This window comes from Lissotriton vulgaris, unplaced genomic scaffold (assembly GCF_964263255.1).
Source record: "Lissotriton vulgaris unplaced genomic scaffold, aLisVul1.2 SCAFFOLD_1199, whole genome shotgun sequence".
NCBI classification, from domain to species: domain Eukaryota; kingdom Metazoa; phylum Chordata; class Amphibia; order Caudata; family Salamandridae; genus Lissotriton; species Lissotriton vulgaris.
Genome location: NW_028251169.1, coordinates 98,742 through 120,519, shown reverse-complemented (window position 1 = coordinate 120,519; position 21,778 = coordinate 98,742). Strand labels below are relative to the sequence as shown.

The 21,778-nt window shown below is 44.5% G+C and overlaps 1 non-coding gene across 1 annotated transcript; it reads right to left on the bottom strand.

Annotated features, from left to right (window-relative positions):
* Window positions 1-15,590: 15,590 nt before the first annotated feature.
* TRNAE-UUC (transfer RNA glutamic acid (anticodon UUC)) lies at window positions 15,591-15,662 on the bottom strand. The gene has a single exon. It is a non-coding gene; the product is annotated as a tRNA-Glu (tRNA).
* Window positions 15,663-21,778: the final 6,116 nt, after the last annotated feature.

Below are 21,778 nucleotides of genomic sequence, written 5' to 3'. Positions count from 1 at the left end.
TCAGTTAGGCAAAGACCTCTATGCGAGCGGCATAGATATACAAAAATGGAAAGTGCTTGATATTTACATTACCACTACATTATGATGTGATAACTCTAGGACCTTCTAGAAATTAGCTTTGCCCTTGTATTGCCTTGTCCTAGTCAGTATCCCTGACTCCATTGAGCTAAGTACAAACCACAGGTCCCTTTTTCTTTCTGCAGTACTCCCCCTACCTGTGTTCAATAACCAGGGGAACCTTCCAATAATTTTGATGAAACGTGAAATCCAACATGATCACGCTGTTATCTCTCCTTTCAGGACCCACTATGCTAGATTTTGATGGCTTGTAGACAATTTTAGGCAGGGGTATGCAGGAGAGCATGAAATATTCCGATGGGTGAGTAGAAACTAATTTTAAATGTTTTTATTGCAAACCAGCACATACTGTGTCAATGTAATAACAATACGAGAAAGAATCAGATTTTATCAGGTAACTTTTATTTTTCTAGGTTTCCTAAGAACCCACCTTATTTCACAAATTGATAGGTTGGTGCTTTGGGGGGCGAGGGGGGGCTCGCTTCAGCAGTTCTCTATGGTCGATGTAGTGTTTCATACATGAATACGGTAAGTTTGCCATTAACGAAAAGCACATTGTTTTTCTCCCACTCCTGGATGTTAATGGGCCTCCCAGCATTCCCTCAAGCACGAAAACTTTGGCTGTATGAGATTTATTGTTGTCTACCGGAGGTAGTGCCAGATATTCTGTTGACTGTGTTTTCTGGATACTTTTCTTTATTATATTATGATTAAAAGGGATCAGCGTAATGCTTGTCCCCTTGTCTTTAATTAATTAAGTCACCCCACCTCATCATTATCACGTTTCACACATGATTTTAATTATTTGTGTACGGTGTATTAAAATGCTCCATTAGCGCGCGCGGTGATCAAAGCAGCCTTTGTTCAATTTAGGGAGTGAATGACATGAGTGGGTGTTATTTTAGAAGTTGTCAAGTTAAGTCAAAAAGTATGTTTATTTAGATCATGATCTTTAAACAAATAAATAGCAATTAATGATGTTTTAAAATATTATACAGCAATCTCGCAAGCTAGTTACAGGTTAAAATCTTCTTCTACCACAATTTATAGAATGTTCTCACCCTAGCTACGTATCATTTAAAATAGATGCTCATAAAATATCACTTTCTTAGTAAAATCCTTACCCCATCGGTTTGATAAAACCAACCAATTCTCCTAGACAAGATATAAATTCATTTATTATAAAATTATAAAATATTCATTCTAACTTATTATGAATCTCTGTACTTCCTTTAAGAACTTCCCTAAAGCAATTGCTATTTCAATACAAGACATTCTGTGATGGGATCGATCGCTTGCGCACAAGTTCTTATAACATATTTTACTAATATTAGGCCCAGCCAGAGTTTACGTAGTTCTAAAATGTTTATACAGTCCAAAAGAATGTGCACAAATCCCCTTTTGTTCCCAGCCTACATTTGCAACACCCTTTTGGATCCAGCATTTTAGTTTTAATTCCTTTATTTATTAGCCATGGGTTGATCCCAATGCGCAACCTTAGGATCTCTTGTCTGAACCACTGGTTTGGTAGGATGTCCAAATAAGGGAACCAGTTTTCCTTTGCCCATGTGTTCATCATGAACTCTACTGATTTTTCTTGACTTTAGATCTTTTTTTGTACACTATCTTTAGCGAATCTCGGCATATATCCACTGTTATATTCTCACAGGCCTGTACCATTTTCTTCCTACATATTTTTTCCCAATTTAGGTTAATTTGTTGTATCTCTTTCCGACACCATTGTACGATTTTTTGTCCTTTTTCGTTTTCCAGGCGTTTCCAAAATCTGATCAATGCTGCTTGTGATTGTACCCCTCAAGCAGTTGATCCTAATTCTGATCTTATTGCTTGGACCATTGCTGATGGGGGTAGGGATAAAAGGTTTTACAGGCATTTTCCTTCCTCCAAGTCCCAGACTCCTTTACCACTCAAATAAAGAATTTCTGCTCCATAGAGTACTTGCGGTGGTATCATTGCACTGAAAGCCTTTAATAGTGGTCGATGGGACATATCCCCATAGTCACGATTAAACATTTTTAAACCAGCGATTGAAGTTTGTGCCTTCGCTTTTTGGGCTGCTAGGTGTGTATGCCATTTTAATGTTTTGTCAAACCACACCCCTAGGTAGCGGTATTCATCAACGGATTATAATTTAAGATCACCTAAAAACCAATTAAATTTAGACGCTTTTTTTCCAAAGCAAAGAATTTTTGTCTTGTCTAAGTTTACTGTTAAAAATTTCTTTACACAATAATCACTAAAAGATTTCAGCTTCCTTTGTAGGCCTATTTCTGTGTGGTCCACTATTACAAGGTCATCCTCGGATAAAAGACACAGGACCTTTTTACCATTCATTCTTGGACTGGCGCTACCCTCCACTTCTAGACAATCTGGTAGATCTGATAGAAGTATAGAAAATAACTGGGGGGCCAATACGCAGCCCTGTCTCAGGCCGTTTCCAATGGGTATTTTTGGCGTTAAGGACCCCTCAGTATCCCTAATTACTTGAGCCCAATTGCCTCGGTGTACTTCTTTTATTATAGTCAGCAGGTCTTTTGGGATATTTTTATTAACTAGCGTTTCCCAGAGGCAGACCTGATCCACTGAATCGAAGGTGGCACGGAAGTCAACAAAGCAGCAGCAGAGCTTTCTGTTCTGTTCCGTTGACTTCCTTGCCATTGCCCATAATGAAAAACAGTGGTCTATTGTGGAGTGCCCTTCTCTAAATCCTCCCTGTTCGATGTGTACGATTGAGCACTCGTCCACCCAGGCATTTAATCTATTTTGGACAAGTTTTGAAAATACCTTTTCCCCTATGTCCAAAAGGTTTATCAATCTGTAATTTTGGGGTTCGCCCACACTGCTTTTTTTTGGATTGGCCTAATTATTGCGCCCTTCCAATTTATTGGCATTTTACCTTCTGTTAAAATTTCTTGAAACAGCTGAGATAGGAAACGTGCCCACCACTTTGTTTGTAACTTTAAGATTATTGCTGGGAGATTATCCGGCCTGCTGCCCGGGTTAGATTCAGCTTCTCATTCGTATCTTCTACTCACTCTTCAGTAAAATCTACTTTAAGTTCTTCTGAGATTTCCTGTAACACGTGGTGTTCTGTGTCTCCTGGGGGTATTCGGACTCCAAACAGCCCCCTTAAATATTTATCCCAGGCTATCTCGCTTACGGCGCATTTCATTTCTCCAGCTAGGCGAGCCGAAGCTGATTTTATCAATTTCCAGAATTGTCTCAGATTCTTCGCCTCGATTGATTCTAGGAAATCACCCCAGCATTTCTCCTTATATCCCCTTTTTGCGACGGTGACCATCTTTTTGAGCTCCGATTTCAATTTAATGAGATAACTTTGCCTCTCTTGGTTGAACTCTTTCCTTTGCCTTCTAACTTCTGTCCTTACCTCTCTTTTCTTAATTTGGCAATCCATTGAAAACCATTTCAATGGACTGGCCCGGTTTATTGTACCTTTTCTTTTATCCTTTTTTAATTCTATCCTAAGGCATTGAACTACTTGGGTTATCTTTTCCTCGTACCATTCCAAGTTTTTTCTCTCCATATTTACTAATTCAACCTTTAGTTGAAAGGACTTTAACTTTTCCTGGTACTCATCTGTTAGTCTTATTGTCGCCCATTTTGGGTAATCCACTTCTTATAGGATCACCTTTTCTCTGGGTTCCATCCTTCCCCCTTGTACCGTCAATTAAAGCAGAATATGGTCACTACCCTCGCTTTGATGTAAATTAAATTCCCGCACTAAAGGGAAGTTCCAGGCTAACATGAAAACATAATCGATTGGGCAATTTTGTGAACCTTTTTTAAAGGTCTTCTTTGCCGGGCAGTCTGTTTTCAATCTGCTAATTAAGCACAAAAAAACCTTTCCCCTAAATAATTGGCCAATTCCAAATCCTGTTTCAAGGGATCACATGCTGGAAAGTTAGCATAGTTAATTCCATAGGCATCCAACAGTTCTGTATTCCAGCGGTCCGCCTTCATTGGGTGCAACTTATGGTTAAAATCCCCTATAATTAACAATACATCGGGGGCAAACATTTCTAATAGGGACTCTATATCCTCTTTGAAGTTCCCCATCTCAGTTACATATTCTCCCACATTGTCCTACTGCATATACACATTTATAACAGTTATCATTTCACATTTTTTATCCAGGGTCAGAAGATTTAACCTGCAAGCCAGTAACCATTTACATTTCACTTTCAGCAGAACAACATTTCTTAATATTTTTGTTGAAATGAGCGTCATAGTTCCCCCTGAGGGGCGGCCAAATCTTTTCCTCTTGGCCAAACGATTTACTTGATAGTAGCCCTCGAAGCTGGGGGTTTCGCCGCATGCCCAGGTCTCTTGTAGGCAGGCAATTGCTACTTTATTTACTTGTTTCTTTATATGTTCTTGTTTTAACTCATTGACAAAACCCATTTATATTCCACAATAAGAGACTTAGACTATGCGACACCCCCATCTCCTATTCTATCTCACTTAAACCGCCGACTTCCCCAATCCCATCCAAATATCTCTCCGAGGGGTCTCCTAAATAGCTTCCTTGACTCCAGCTACCCCATGAGTCCTCTTTTACTGTGTTATTTATCACTATATTCAGGTGGCTACCCTCTTCTTCGTTATCCTTTTGTAGCCTCACCTGTCTCCTTCCCAGACCTGCATGGCACTTTAAGAAATTCCTTCCAGGTTGTAGTTCGTCCCTTAAACCCTTTTCTGGGATAACCCTTACTCCCCCTTGGGATATCTCACTGGCTGCTTACATAATTGCCATTTTTACCAGGTCCGAGTATAGTAGTACTTTTGTTATTTCCCTACCATTTGTAGTTTCTATAAAGCCCACCTGTCTCAAATCTTTTGAACCAATCCCACTCAGGCTTATACATTTGGAAAAGGTTGACAGCACTTGTGACCTATTTAAAGGGTTCATTTTCCTCAGTTTCTTACCCCTTTGGCCTGCTTGCGCCGGTTCCAGATATACCCATTTATTATTCACCATCCCACCTCCTTTCTCTGGGGAAGCTAGGTTTGACTGTCTGATACCTTCCCTCCCTTGGGGCCCTGCCACTAGCTTGTGTTCATGTGGTGTTGGAACTGGGTTACTATTAAGCATAGGCGAATTTTGCGAATTGGCAATTTGCAAATTTGCGGATTTACGAATTGGCAATCCGCAAAATTTGTGAATTCGCGCGAATTTGCGGATTTTTTTGTTTTTGCGTGTTCGCGGGTGTTCGCGAGGCGCTTTGCGTGTTCGTGGGTGTTCGCGAGGCGCTTTGCAATTTCGCAAGGTTTTTTTTTTTGCCTGCTTAATCACTGCCACCCTCTCGTTTTTTATGCCCCCCAATAATGTCTCTGAACCAATTGCATAGTTTTGCGTATGCCAGGATGTCCAGCCATGGGTATAACGTGACACCATGTAAAGGCCTTTTTCTGCAACTCAGCCGTGGGCAGATGTAGTTTATTGTCGTGAAATGGCAAACCCTGCTTCACGGCCCGCACATCTTTCTCTGCTGCCCAAGTCTCCCATGCATCAAGGGTTTTATGGCCTCTGACTTCTTCTAAGAAAGTTTCAGCTCCTACAACACATACCACCCTGGATGGTTGTATAATGGCATGAGTGTCCTCACACCTAGGAATGGCTGGCAACTCCTGCTGAGACAAGGAATCTGCCTTGTGATTCTCAATGCCTGGCCTAAATGTCACCACAAAATCAAATTCTGCAAAAAATAGCATTCAATGCATTTGCCTCTGCGTAAGATGCCTGGCTGACTTCATATACTGAAGATTACGGTGGTCCAAATATACTGTAATGGGATGACAGGCCCCCCACAAATAATGTCTCCACTCTTGGAACACTCTCTTAATAGCTAGGAGTTCTTTCTCGGCTATGGTGTAATTAGCTTCGGCATGACTTAACTTCTTTGACAAGTAGGCTACCGGATGAAGCTGTCCAGTGTACCGGTCCCTTTGTGATAAAACAGCCCCAATAGCTTCATCAGAAGCATCAACTTCCAACTCAAATGGATGCCCTAGTTTGGATGGGAGAGCACTGGAGCAGTGATAAAGGACTTCTTTAAATAGTCGAACGCCTCCCCAGCCTCTCTGGACCAAACAAAAGGTGCCCCTTTCCTCAACAACTTAGTACTGGGGACTGCCACTTGGGAAAAATGAAGAATAAAACTGCGATAATAATTTGCAAATCCAAGAAAATTTTGGACCTCCCTCACATTTCTCGGGACTGGCCAATCCTGTACTGCTTGCACCTTACGCTCCGACATGTGCAGACCCTCCGGACTTAGCATCTCCCCCAGAAACTCCACTTCTGTCACTCCAAATTCACACTTACTTAGTTTCACAAAGTACCGATATTCACGCAGCTTATCCAACACCATACAAACCTGAGCAGTGTGGCATGCCTCCTCCATGGAATACACCAGAATATCATCAATGTAGACCACTACGAAGTGATATACATATTCCTTCAAGACATCGTTTAGGAAAAATTGGAATGCCGCTGGGGCGTTGCAAAGGCCGAACGGCATAACCAAGTATTCGTAAAGTCCATAACGTGTCTTGAAGGCAGTCTTCCACTTGTCCCCCTCACGTATTCTAACCAAGTGGTATGCCCCGCTCAGGTCTGACCTGGCTTCGATCTTGGCTTCCCTAACTTGGTCTAGTAGAAATGAAAAGAGGAGGAGAGGATACCTATTGCGGATGGTGTTTTTATTCAACATTCGATAGTCCACACAAGCCCGATGAGCCCCGTTGGCTTTAGCAATAAAAAACAAAGGAGAGGCTGCTGGGGAATGTGAAGGCCGAATAAACCCGATATCCAGATAGTGGTCTAAGTACTCCTTCAAATGTGTGGTTTCGGGCACCAACAACACGTATACTCTACAGGTAGGGATGGTAGCAAAATCCACTAAGTCTATGCGGCAATCGTACTCCCTATGAGAAGGCAATTGTTCCACTTTGGTTTCACTAAATACATCACCATATGAGCCATACTGTTCAGGTAATAGAATTTCTTTTTCAACAGCCGTAGCGGCAAGAAAAGGGAAGGTCAAAGCTGCTACCTTTGATGAGGAACAGGGAACTAAATGAGTTTGACAGGTCTCTGACAGGAATCAAAAGGATTTGGTTTTCCAATCAATAGCAGAATTGTGGTGACACAGCCACGGCATTCCGAGAATAACCTTGTACTGAGGGGCATCTATGATTTTTAATGTTAGCATCTCAGAGTGTCTCTCGCCCTTGACATCCACCGATAATACCATTTCTTCTGTCCTTTCAGGGATGCGACCGGACTTCAGTGGCTGGCCATCTACAGCTAATACTTCCTTGGGATTCTCACTAAACCACCATCAATAAAGTTACCAGTTGCCCCTGAATCCAGCATGACCAATACCTGATGGTTCTGTTGCTTGAATTCAAGGTTCATAGAGACCACAATGTGAGACTCAGTTTCTCCTATCCCTGAAGTGGAAAGCGAGGTGAGCTTCCAATCTTGTCTGTTATTTTCCTCCTCAGTTTGGTGGGGTTCTCTCTCAACCTCCTTAACAGTGGCGAATACTGCCACCCTTTTACTCCTTGTCCATGTATTAGGTGTCTTGGGTTTGGGTTTTTACGTAATGCCCCTTTTTCCCACAATACATACACAAACCCTGCACTCTCCTGCTTTCTCTTTCTTCTCTTGATAGAGGGGATCTGAGGGCTCCTATCTCCATTGGTTCAGCACTGTTCTCAGGTATTCCTAACACCTTGTGAGGAGGACAGTCGTATCTGTGAGAACCTCTCTCCCATTTCCTCCTTTCACCCCCTCTTTCAGCCATGCGACTAGCCAACCTTAATGTCAAATTAATCATGTCTACACATGAGGGAGGTTGGGGATCAATCTGGGCCACAACATCCTTCAATTCCTCACACAACCCCTGATAAAAAAGAGGCATACGTTTCTCCTCTGGCCATTTTGCCTCTGCCCCCAAACGGTTTAAAGTAGTTAGATAAGTGATCAGATCCCCCTTCCCCTGACTTAAGTCTAGTAATTCTCTATCGGCACTAAAGGTAGTTGCTCGACGGTCAAATACCCGTTCAAATTCAGCTTGGAAAAGCAGACCAATCGGACAATACTGCATCATTGTTTTTAACCAACGGTACTGCCCAATTGGCAGCATCCCCCACCAAATATGAAATAGCAAACGCTACCCTTGAGTGGTTGTTTGGGAATGAAGCAGGTTTGCAAGAGAAATGTAACATCACCTGCATCAAAAACACCTGTATTTTGCAGGGATCCCCTGATACCTCTCGGGGCTAGCCAATGGAATGGGCGGGAGCACATTAACTTGGATCTGTGATGCTGCTGACGAGGTGTTAAAAGGATTCCCCGTAAGCTGCTCTACCTTCTCTTTCAATGCGGCTGTTTCCACCTTAGAGGATGCCAACTCTTTCTGGACCAAGACCAACGCATGAAGCACATCCTCCATGGAGGCCATGCCTGCCACAACTAGACCAGGCGGAGTGAAATACTTGGGTGCGTGATTCTGTCAGGTCGCACTCCGCACAATCCAGATGTAGCAAGAATGGTCCACCTCCTGGCCTCACCAACACACTAACATATATATAATACAGAGTGCTCGAGCATTCGGGCGAGGGAAGGGTAGGAAGGGAACAGCAGGGAAAAGGAAACCTGCAAGAGAAAATACACAATGAATATTCATTCAAGGATACAGTCTACTCTCGTATTTTCTCTCTAGTGTAATTCAATTCACCTTGAGCACGCCTCTAGAGTTCCTGCTTCAGTAACAGTTCCAACGTACTCAAGATACTTCCTCACCTATTCAACATAAGCATATATGTTAATAATTGCAATTAAGAATACCTCGACTAAAGTAGTACTTAGATGAGATGTCGACCTACCCCCTCAGATTCTTGGAAAATCTATTATAATAAATATGGGAACTTTTTCTCAAAAGCCAGAGTCTCAGCAAATCAAGCAATGAATCACAACAAAGAATGATGCAGGGAATTGTACCCCAAGACTGACGAACGTCCAAAATAATACTTCCTTCCTTTAAATCCCCAGAACAGAAAATACTTGGTCAGATGTGGTTCCTTCACCATACCGAAAGCTATAACTAGTATCTCTTTTGGTATAACCAACAAAACATCCAAATACGGCAAGGTGTAGTAACTGGTACCACTGCCTCCCGCTTTGGCATTTGTAATCCACAGTGCCCAGAATGTAGTTTTATCAATCCTATTTAAGTCCCCCAAACATGGCGAAGTGTGGTAAGAACTACCACTGCTTCCTGCTTTGGTATTTGCATTCCATAAGACCACGAAGAACATTCACCTCATGTTTCTTCGTAACGGTGATGCGTGGTATTAACCACCGCATTGCGCACTCGCTGTAAATAGAAATTAGTACAGCCATACCAATGCCCAGAACCTCAGTCACTCACTTCTGACGGGAAGCACTCTGCTTCGCGCCCCCTCACCTCGTACAGGAACAACTTCCCCGCTATATCCCGAAGGACGAAGGAGGGGCCGTCCGCCTGCATCAACGCTCTCAACTCTCGAGCGAACTCAGTCTTCTCCAAAAATACTGATGCGCCAGGTTTCCTCACGATCTCCAGGATTGTAACCCTTGAACATCCCGGAACTCAACAACCCGGAAACAGCCAAGCATCAGAATCAAGCACAACACCATTCGGGCCCGCCCTCCTTACATAGCGAGCGTCCTAGCCCACGGCCTCCTGGGAGATGTAGTTTAGGAGGCCAGGCAGGCGCCGCTAAGCTAGATCATGACACCATTTGCTTTCTCTCAGGTAAAGGATTAGACCAATATTACCTCCCCTTGGACCCAGGGATACCTTCTCAAGGACCACCCACTTTAAATCCTCAGGTGTGTGGTTGGCTGTTTTGCAGTGCTCCACCAGCGGTGCACCCTGGACGTCACACCTTACTCTACTGCAATGTTGTAGGATGCGTGCTTTTATCTTTTGTTGAGTTTGTCCTATGTAAGCTAATCCACACGGACATGTGATGCAGTAGATTACGGAACTGGTATTGCAATTGGTGAAGGATCTAAGATCTATTCTTTGGTGTCTGTATGTAAATTGGTTGGTTTGTATGGTAGGTTTGCAGGCCTTATACTGTCCGCATCTGAAATGGCCCAAGGTCACAGGTAGGTTCCACATTGTTTTTAGGGTTGGTGGTTCCGGGGTGTCCAGGAAGGAACAGACCACATGGTCTCTAATTCTATTAGCCTTTTTGAAGGAATGCATTGGGGGATCATGTTGGTTAATGTCATCAGCAATCAATGCCCAATGAATATTGATGATTTCGCGGATTGCGTTGCTCTGAGTGCAATAGGTCGTTACACAAATCATACTCTCTTGGCTCACATCATTCTTTTCTGGTGTTGTGAGAAGTGCTTCACGAGGGCTATACCATGCCAGCTTCCGCACTTTCTTAATAAGTCTACGTGGATAGCCTCTTTCAAGGAGTCTTGCGCTCAGGTCTTCCGATTCTTTAAAGTAGTCACCTCTCCTTGTGCAATTATGGCGCATTCGTAAAAATTGACCTACAGGTAGGTTGCCCCTTAGACCCCGGGGGTGGTGGTTATTGTATTGAAGTAAAGATTTGCGTTCGGCTGGCTTTCGGTAAGGGTAGTGGAAAGTTTGTTGTCCTCATGGAAAATGGTGATGTCCAGGAAATCCACTTTGTTGTTGTCCGACTGAAGTGTGAACTGGATGTCCAGGCTCTGTTGTTTCAACCAGCGATGGAATGAATCCAATTCATCTTTTGTCCCTGTCCACAGCATGAGACATCGTCAATATAGCGTCGCCACCCAATGACGTGATCTCGATGAGGGTCTCATCGCATCGATGAGTGATTACCTGAGTGAATGGACGAGTCGATGAGTAAATACATTTGTGAGAGCATGGAAGTTAAAACAGTAACAGACCAAACCACGTTTTCAGGCTTGCCTCCCGAGCACCTGATGAAGTGAAACTGTGAATTATAACAGGAAGCGTTTAGTGGCTATCTTCTTTGCAGGTTGGGCCTGAAGTATAACCTTACCAAGAGGACAGCTAAGACTATAACTAGAATAGAATAGAATAGAATAGAAGCCATTTGTAAAGCGCCTTGTTACTCAAAAACAGAGTGTCCCCGCGCTGAAAACCGCAAAGGAGCTTCCGTTTCCTTTCTCTGCCCCTTCTGGCTGCTCATCTCTCTCTCTGTCACTCTGCGACTCTTTCCTAACTCTTTCTCTCTTTTTCACTCACTGTCTCTTTCTCGCTTTGTGCCTGCACTTTCTCTCTTGTAGCTCTGCCTCGCTCTTGATCTCATACTCTGTTTGTTGTTACTTACCCCTTTCCACTCCCTCTTTGCATACTTGTTTGTCTTGGTGCTAGATAATGAAAGGACAGTAAAATATATGTACGCATTTCGATAATTCTTAGGGTTTGAATATAAAATGCCTGATACCTTGTGAGTTTAATTGAAATATCAGTTGAATAGTTCTAAACATAGCCAGTGCTTTAAATGGTCCTATACTCATTGCTTTATAGTACCACAAGTAACAGCACATTGTATTGCCTTTCTCAAGAAACAAGTCATAACACTTTAATAGTTTCTTTTTTTTTATTGCACAACTGCTCACCAAACTACAATTTACAAAAAAAACAGCTTAATATTAATCTCACAAGTGCAACATATTGCATTTGCCAATGCTTGTTGAATAAGCAGGTACATTCAGAATAATAGGCTTTAAATTCACTGTTTGGCATCTGCAGATAAAATGCACAGCAAATCCTTCACAGTTGGGGAATCTGGAAACGTTTTAGAGAAATGAACTCAAGGTTACACATTTTCTCCCAGGAGTTAGTTCCATTGTGGAATATCTGGGATACTGCAAGTTCTGTGCTATATGGTTTTCAATCAGCAAACGTGTGAGGTCTGATTACAGCATTCTTCATGTTACGTCACAGGCCAATAATGATGTTTGTGGTGAAGACATGTAACATTCTATAATTTATCAGTAGATGCGGCTGGCTGCCTAAAAACACAAATTTGGGAGTAACACATAAAAAAATCTGTTTTAGGTCACTGAAGGCTATGATGGAGCTCATGGGTGTAAGAATAATGACTTGTGTCCTCCCTGCAGCACACATGCACTACTAGATTCTAAATGTCATCTCGAGAGCCTGTTATAAGGAGCTGTGGTAAGTAAGGCCTGGTAAAACCACATACGGTATTCCAGGTTCTTGGTGGTATTCCCATGCCTTACTGGATGATTCCCACTTTTCCTATCCGGAATGGGGCGTAACATGGGGAAAACGTTAGCACATCTCATGTTTTTCTCCAATTTCAGACTTATTTCCTGGCATAGTTCCCACCTTTTTTTGGAAGTGGTGAGATGCACAGAAATACCAGAACATTTGTATTTCTGGTTTGGTTGAAACCATGAGGTTTTTGTCCACAAATGAGTTTATCAGCTTCCCTGGAATCGCCCCCCTTGTAGCCAGCCAAATAGTTTCAATTTGGATTTTTTGCCAGCTTTCGAAGCCACCAGTGTTGGTGATCAGTGATTGTACAGCTAGTGTTACCCAACCTCCCCACTAACAATAGAATACGAGTAGGACTAAAGGATGACGGTGTAAATGGAATGGGCATAAAAGAAAGAGTGTGTGTGCACACGCTCTCTCTCTCTCTGGTGGCAGTGACCTTCTAACACTCTGATAATTGTCCTGAAGGTTGCAGTTCAAACCATGTTTTTCATACCAACCTCTGCTACTTTTAAAGATCAGTGGCGTAGCTTGGAGGGAGTCTGCCCCGGGCAGCACAAGTTTTGGGGGTAGAGATACTTTTACCCATGCCCACCCCCCCCTTCACTCTCACCTGCAGCCAAAGCGGGAGGCAAATGAAGGGACTGCCACTGGCGACAAAAGGTCTAGCTATGCCACTGTTACAGATGCACACAATCACACACACAACCACACACACAACCACACACACAACCACAACTTCAGTGCACACTTTCACCAGGCACAGACACCATCAGTCGTCAGTGCACGCTTTCACAGGGCACAAACACCACCAGCCGTCAGTGCATGCTTTCACCAGGCCCAAACACCACCAGCCGTCAGTGCACGCTTTCACCGAGCCCAAACACCACCAGCCTTTAGTGCACGCTTCCACCAGGCACACACCACCAGCCTTTAGTGCACGCTTCCACCAGGCACACACCACCAACTGTCGGTGCACGCTTTCACCGAGCCCAAACACCACCAGCCTTTAGTGCACGCTTCCACCAGGCACACACCACCAGCCTTTAGTGCACGCTTCCACCAGGCACACACAACCAACTGTCGGTGCACGCTTTCACCGAGCCCAAACACCACCAGCCTTTATAATAATAATAATAATGACTTTTATAAAGCGCATGGTTACGCCATCTCGGCGTGTCCCCGTGCTGTAGTGAGAAAGGAAGGAGGCAGCTCATCCTGTGTTACAACGGTGGCTGCGGGATTAACTAGCGAATAAATGGGTTTTAAGCCTCTTTAGTGCACGCTTCCACCAGGCACACACCACCAGACGTCAGTGCACGCCTTCACCAAGAACACACACACCACCAGCTGTCAGTGCACGCTTTCATCAGACACACACCACCAGCCGTCAGTGCACGCTTTCACCAGGACGCCACCAGACGTCAGTGCACGCTTTCATAAGACACACACCACCAGCCGTCGGTGCACGCTTACACCAGGCACACACACCACCAGCCATCAGTGCACACATCAGTTGTTAACGCATCCACAATTAACTATTGTAGCAATCGCAGCATGGCGCACTTTACTTTTAAACATATTCATCTAAAGCGCAGCATGCCACCATTGCTACAAAAAAAAAACTGGGGCCTACAATTTATAGACTTTTGTTGCAGTTGGTGTTGCAATATTTAGCAATGCCAATAGCTCAGACGTAATTAATCTGAGACCTATTGCATTGTAAATGCTTGTTAGATATGGAGTGGTGTGGCGCTGAAAAAAAAATGGATGCTCTGCGGTGCAAGGGGCTTGTAAATGAGGCACTCAGTGTTTCAAAACTGGAAGCAAATTTATGCACCCAAATACTGTACTGCTCTAGCCGCATCTTACACTTTTTTTTTCTTTTTTTCCAGTTAGCATAAACTCGGCCCACTGCCATTGGAGGGCTTTACGTGAGGAACAGATTAAATTTCACTTTTTTTGGGACAAACAGTCCTGGTGAAGTTTTGTTATCACCATTCATATGTTGGGTAATTACCAACAGAGTACAGAAATAAAACAAATAACATTTTTGATTTGTATCCGTTCACACTTTATTAAAGCTTTTCATTTACACCCTGCTGTCCCGTCTGTGTGTCTCCTTGTAAGGTATCCGGTGTGAAGGGCGCTGGAGTCCGGTCCACACTGTGTGTGTTACGGTTGTGCAGCCACAGGAGAAAGGTGTCCACACAGGCACAGGAATGATAAAACACCTGTGTTGCCCAGCACCGCCTATAGGATAATGTATAGATGTGCCCAGGGACCAGGAGAAGGAAAACAGGAAGAGGTTAGCTTTTGTCAGAAACAAATGGCTTCCGTGCTCAAAACCTAGAAAACTAAGAGTGCTAACCATTACACCATGGAACCGCCTGTGTGGCGCTCCTATCCCGGTCAGGTCATCCAAGGACACGGGATCTAGTGATGGCCACTGGCAGCCTTTCTATTAGTCGCCGTGTGCGGTAAACTGGCAACTAAAGAGGTCTATTTCAAAATTAAATTCTTAAAATAGGACACGCAAAACTTTGGTTTAAGCGGAAACATTGAAAATGACACCTTTGCAGCTTCGAACTGTCCTTTTCGGACAGCGCTTTGAGTTGCTTTCAGTGTTTGTGTAATGCGGAGAAACGGCGGAGAGAAGAGCTGAACCCACAGAGGAGAGAAACAGAAACGTCCTAACTCTTAATCTGCTAGAAACCAGCACAGCACGAGGTTGATGCCAAACAAAGCACAGCACAGCTGGTTATTAATGCCACAAAACACACACGAGTCACTGAAACACAACACAGCAGGTTAATAATGTCTGAAACTGAAGCGCCTCGACCACAGCACGGGCGGAGCAGGAAAGAAACGAGCATTTCACACGGTGAGAGCAGAGGAAACGGGTGCTTTGGTTATTATTTATATAATAATGTGTACTTTGTATTGTTCAATAAAAGACAAAGAACGATTAACCCTTCGTAGTATTATTCTGTGGTTTATTCCTCCAGGTGAACAATACCACAGCAGCTGTGCAGTAAAGGCTGGGGCGACAGGAGGGAGGGGTCGGTGCAAACCTCATAGGGCTTAGACTGATAGCAGCGGAAGAAAAGGAAGTGAGATTTAATAATATTTAGGGGCATTTAGGTTTTTAGGAAATAAGGGAAAGTGCAATTTGTCCCTGTAATGAAAAATGTGTACTTCCCATACCGGGAGTCGAACCCGGGCCGCCTGGGTGAAAACCAGGAATCCTAACCGCTAGACCATATGGGAGGCTACTTGTGGAAGGCACAGTTTAGTATATGTCAACGGTGTCTGTCTTGTCTTGTCAGACTCCACTCTATAGCTTCAAGTCACACTGCCACCCTCAGGGTCTGAACAGGGTTAGCGATTCTGGGAGAGCGGGGGAGGAGCCTCTGCGGTGTGTTTTTACAAAAGTAGACATCTGAGGTTAAAAACAATAAACACACTTTTGTAGGCATTCTCTGCTGTTTTGTTCCTCTCTGACATCATTTCAATTTAAAATAACCGAATGGAGAAAAGAAAAGTTTAAAAAACATAAGGTTCAATGTGACTGCAGCCAGGGCAGGCAAAGAAACACTCTGAAGTACAAATGCATTTACACTTACCCATTTCAGCTGAAAACAAATTATACATTAAAATATATATCTGTGTTTACAATGGATGTAAAAAGTGTGCACAAATAGGGTCGGGCGCAGTTTCTTTTCCCCTATTGGTTCCTTTCTTAAATGTGGGTCCCCAAATAAGCTTTTGGCTGCTCTGCCTTGCTATTCTTTAGGGCAGGGGCTCCAAGGGGGCCAAGAGTATGAAGGGCCCAGGAGTAAACACCCCTCGTTGATGCAACTTTGGCCCTGACCCCAACTAGATTTCCGGAAGACCAGTAGGTGATACTGAAAGTGGAGACCATGCTGGCCATCGATGGGTTAATGAAGTGGGTGAGGGCTAGTCATGGCTCACCATGTTAGGGAAATAATTTGTAGCCCATTTAGCATCAATGAGGATGAAACCCCTCACAACCCCACACTGACGGCACTAATCCAAAATGCGAATGAAAAGCATTTTATGCGCAGACCACACAATATTGCTGCCTTTGCCAGAGTCAAAGGTGAGAATGCTGCACTGGCCATCAAATCTTTCCTGGGTGGGGGGGGAGGGAGGGGCGGGCAGGGGCACCCCACACATGACACCAGCTGTACACCCTTCTCATGGACCATGGGCTGGCAGATGGCTGACCCCATCACTCACCATGCTTCTTGGCTGCCTGGTTGACCATCAGAGAAGCAACGATCTGACACAGACACAAAAACAATGACCAGCCCACCACAGAAGAGGTGTTTGTGACTCAGACCTGCAAATCTAGTCTTTGATTGTGAGAAACAAATGCTCATGAAAAAAAGAATGCTTAGCATAGCTTTGGCTGAGTTAGCATAACTAGGCCGCATTTGGTCACATTACTGAAATTGCTAGTTTATTTCGTGTGTACAAGCAATGAATGTCTGTGTTTTGTCTTTGCTTTTCAGCAAATCATCGACATTCAACTGCAGCCTTAGTATCTGTCACTGCATATGAAATGTACATTATTTCTAGCTTCCTTGCTGAAGCTGGAGTGTTTTGAAAAATTGGAAGGTTATGAGCTAATCATCCATTGCTATGTCAGTGTTAGGACTGTGCAGAAGCAGTCCATTGTATCTCTAGTGTTTGCATTCATAAAACATACAATTTCTTCTGTGCAACATATCATGTTATCAAAAGTCAATGAAAATTGTGGGTCAGAAAGTGAAGTGTGAAAATTGATAATTTGATTAACAGTGCAAGTGCAATTTTAATACTGCCCATTACGTAATGTAGGGCTCATCTCACCTGGTGGTGGAGACGGGATTTCACCACCACAGTGCTTCATAGCGCTTCACTGACTCTTGCTGCATGGGATGCATGCGGGACGCGCTTAGGCGAAGACCGGGCCAAGAGCGGGGTCGTCTGCATCTAGTGGTGGAGATGGGATTTCACCACCACAGGGCTTCATAGCATGTCGCTGACTCCTGCTGCATGGGTTGCACGTGGGACACGCATGGACGAAGACTGGGCCAAGAGCAGGCTCGTTTGCACCTGGTGGTGGAGACAGGATTTCACCACCACAGTGCTTCATAGCGTGTTGCTGACTCCTGCTGCACGGGTTGCACGTGGGACACGCATGGACGAAGACCATGCTTATAGCGCGTGGTTGACTCTTGCTGCATGGGATGCACAGTGGACACGCTTGGGCAAAGTCCAGGCCAGGGGCGGGCTCGTTGGCACCTGGTGGTAAGAGACGGGATTTCACCACCACAGTGCTTCATAGCATGTCGCTGACACCCGCTGCACAGGATGCACGCAAATACGCTTGGGCGAAGACCGGACCAAGAGCTGGCTCGTTTGCACCTGGTGGTGGAGATGGGATTTCACCACCACAGTGCTTCATGGCACGTCTCTGACTCATGCTGCACGGGATACAGGTCAGACATGCTTGGGCGAAGACCGGACCAAGAGCTGGCTCGTTTGCACCTGGTGGTGGAGATGGGATTTCACCACCACAGTGCTTCATGGCGCGTCTCTGACTCATGCTGCACGGGATACAGGTCAGACATGCTTGGGCGAAGACCGGACCAAGAGCTGGCTCGTTTGCACCTGGTGCTGGAGACGGGATTTCACCACCACAGTGCTTCATAGCGCGTCACAGACTCCTGCTGCACAGGATGCCCGGGAATGCTTCATAGTGCGTCGCAGACTCCTGCTGCACAGGATGCACGCGAATGCTTCATAGTGTGTCGCTGACTCCTGCTGCACAGTATGCATGTGGGACGCACTTGAGTGAAGACCGTGCTTATAGCGCGTTGCTGACTCCTGCTGCATGGGATGCACGCGGGACATGCTGGGCTTAGACTGGGCCAAGAGCGGGCTCGTCTGCACCTGTCAGGTCAGCTGGGCCATTCCTCTTGGTCTCAATATTCCATCATTCGAAAGCCCAACTCCAGAAAAGGCAAAAGACTGGGCTAAAGCAAGCCATTCACACCATCTGTGGGTAAGAAATCCATTAGGACAACCTCCATTGCTAATTATCTTTCTATGCTAGGGGAGCTGTAAATGAGGACATAAACCCCGTGGAAGCGAGGGTGGGGGTTAACCATTGTACAGCTGCTGAGACTTTGGTGCTCAGACTCTTCCTCAACAATACGCGAGGACTGTGGAAATCAAGCTCTGATTATTAAGGATAAGCCAGTCTGACCTGATAACAACTCGTGGGTTCCATATAGAAAACTGAGACTTGAGTGAGTCCCATCACTCCCTTGTCCCTCTCTGACTCTCCCCTGCTAAGAATAAGAAATCAGCCTTAAGAGTGACAAGGTCAATAGCGAGCTGGACCAGCTCGATCAGCGGTGTGCAAGATTCCTGCAGCTGTCCTTGTTGGTAAGAAAGGTCTCTCGTTCTCGAGGGAGAGGATCTGATGGGATTAAGACACACACTGAATGTAAAAAATGCATTGAAAACATTGTTAAGCCTCTGACTGAGCCAGCCTTAGATTACAAGGGCTGGGAAAATGGGTATCCAAACCTGCAGATTCTCTCAACACTCTGAAATGACCTGACTCAGACACGGCTCTAGCGACACATGACCTACCGGCACCCCCTGCCATGCTACAGCCAATGGCCTAGTGGCATAATTAGACTCCGCCCACAGACTAGAGTAAGGTCAATGGAACAGCACAATGAGAAGAATAGGGCGTGCTCTACACTGACTCTGATCCCCGCCTCAATGGCCCTGTGCAGGGACACAGCAATGGCCCCATGCAGGAACACCTCAATGGCCCCGTGCAGGGACACCTCAATGGACCTGTGCAGGGACACCTCAATGGCCAAGTGCAGGGACACCTCAATGGCCCCGTGCAGGGACACCTCATTGGCCACGTGCAGGGACACCTCAATGGCCACGTGCAGGGACACCTCATTGGCCACGTGCAGGCAGGGGCGTAGGAGACACTCAATTTCTGGGGGGGACAAGGACAACCTTTTGGAGTTTCCAGTGACCCGATACAAATCGACCATTGTCTGAGAACCGTACACTACGTTAAACAAATACAATCACATAGGGGCATATTAGCAAGGAACCTCGTTAAAATTATCGCAGTTTTAGCGACAGGAAACTGCCGCTAAAACGACGATAATGGGCTTGCTAATATGCGTTATAGAATTCCAATAGAAGCCCAGGTTAGATGTCCTGCACATCTAACCTGGGCTCTTATTGGAATTCTATAACGCATATTAGCAAGCCCATTATCGCCGTTTTAGCAGCAGTTTTCTTCCGCTAAAACGGCGATCATTTTTACGAGGTTCCTTGCTAATATGCCCCATAGTTTTGTAGTGAAACATTGATAAAGGCAGGCATGTAGTCACAGTTTGCAACTATGTTTTAATTGTTATTTATATTCACAAAGTAATTAGACCAAATGTGAAAGAACATATTTTTGAAACATACATCTTCATGCAACAAGCAAACAAAGGTGGGAAGAAAAAGGAAGAATAAACTGAATTCTCTTTGCAATATTCCTAAACCTCAAAATGCAACTGGAGTAATATTGGAGTGTATCTGAGAGAGAGTAGAAGCACGCAGAGCTGTAAGAGCAGAGAAATGTCCACTTTGTAAAAGTGGTATATGTCAAATAGTAATATGAAATCCAATCTTACCAGTAAAGAGGATTTATCATTGCCATTCCAAAGAAGCAAAACATGACACAGCTTCTCTTTTCTAAATAGGAATTACAGCTCAAAAGAGTGTACAGATGAATTCCCAATGTTCATCTATGAGAGGAGTAGGCTTCACAGAAGTGAAAAACAAATGTAGGTGTTTTTCACTACAAGGACATGCAAAACTTAAATGTACATGCCCTACCTTTTAGTAACATAGCACCCTGGCCTATGGGCTACCTAGGGCCTACCTTAAGGGTGACTTATGTGTAAAAAAAGAGAAGTTTAAGGCTTGGCAAGGGGTTTTGAATACCAAGTCGACATGGCAGTAAAATTGCACACACAGGCTGCTCTGCATTGGCAGGCATGAGACATGGTTAAAGGGCTACCTGTGTGGGTAGCACAGTCAGTGATGCAGACCCACATGTAGCATTTAATTTACAGGCCCTGGGTATTTGGTATACCACTGTAATAAGATACTTGTAAGTAAATTAAATATGCTAGTTGTGTATACACCAATGTTACCATGTTTGGGGGAGAAGTACACACATTTTAGCAATGGTCAGCTGCGGTAAAGTGCTCAGAGTCCTAAGGCCAACGAAAAGAATCAGTATAAAGAGGAGGTAAGCAGGCAAAATGTTTGGGGGAAGACCACACAAGACTGACAGGTTTAATAACATGGTATAGGATTCTGTGTGTCTGAGTACTGAAGTCAGTCGGATCCCTTTTGGAAACCCCTTGTTTAGCAGTGCACAAATGAGTAGTGCATGGAATGCACTAAAGTACAAAAACTTTGTTATATGGGAGGCTCACAAAAACTATAAAATGCTCAAAACAAGCAAATATGCCTTGTGCTAGGATTATTCGAGCTAAAATATTGAGCATTTAATTGAAAGCGTGGAGACCATGCTCAAGACTATGTTTATTTACAAGTGACATTTGGAGACTTGCATATTAACAGTGAAGTAATCTTTGGAGAATAGTTATTGCTACAAAGAAAAAAGGTCAGATGGGCAGGATAACTTGGATATGGGTGGTGATGCTTCAGAAGATGAGCCGGGGTGTCCAACACCAATGACTCTGCTTCTGAGCATGTCGAAGAGGAGTCTGAAGACCCCTTACTGGAGAACTCTAGTCCCCAGGGAATATCTCTAGTGACACAGAGGGATGCCCTTGAGGTAGGACCCCCTTTGTTCCTCCTGGGGGGAACAAAGTGCTCAGGGGAGGTCCCTCCTCCGCCATTGCAATAGAGACCTCCATCTCTAGGAAGAGAGAGTATTCTTTAGAAATGGAATCCCACCTGTTCACTGTTGAGCGAGCAAAGCTCAGAATCAAGAAAGAACATTTGGCCCTAGATAAGGAAACCCTAGAAGTCCAGAGGGCTTAGAAGAATTTGGTATTAGAATCATCCCATGGTGGCAGCACTAGTGAACCTAGAGTTAGGGAACACTCCTTAGACACTAGGAACTTGAGCAGGATAGTCCCTCCTTACCAGCAGGTGATGACATTCATAAGTGGATTTCTGCTTTAGAGAGGGCCTGTGTAGTTCAGAAGGTTCCTCAGGGCCAGTGGGCAGCTATTCTGTGGCTCTCCTTTGCTAACAAAGATAGAGATAAACTCTTAACTGTGAAGGAAGAAGATGCAGACAAT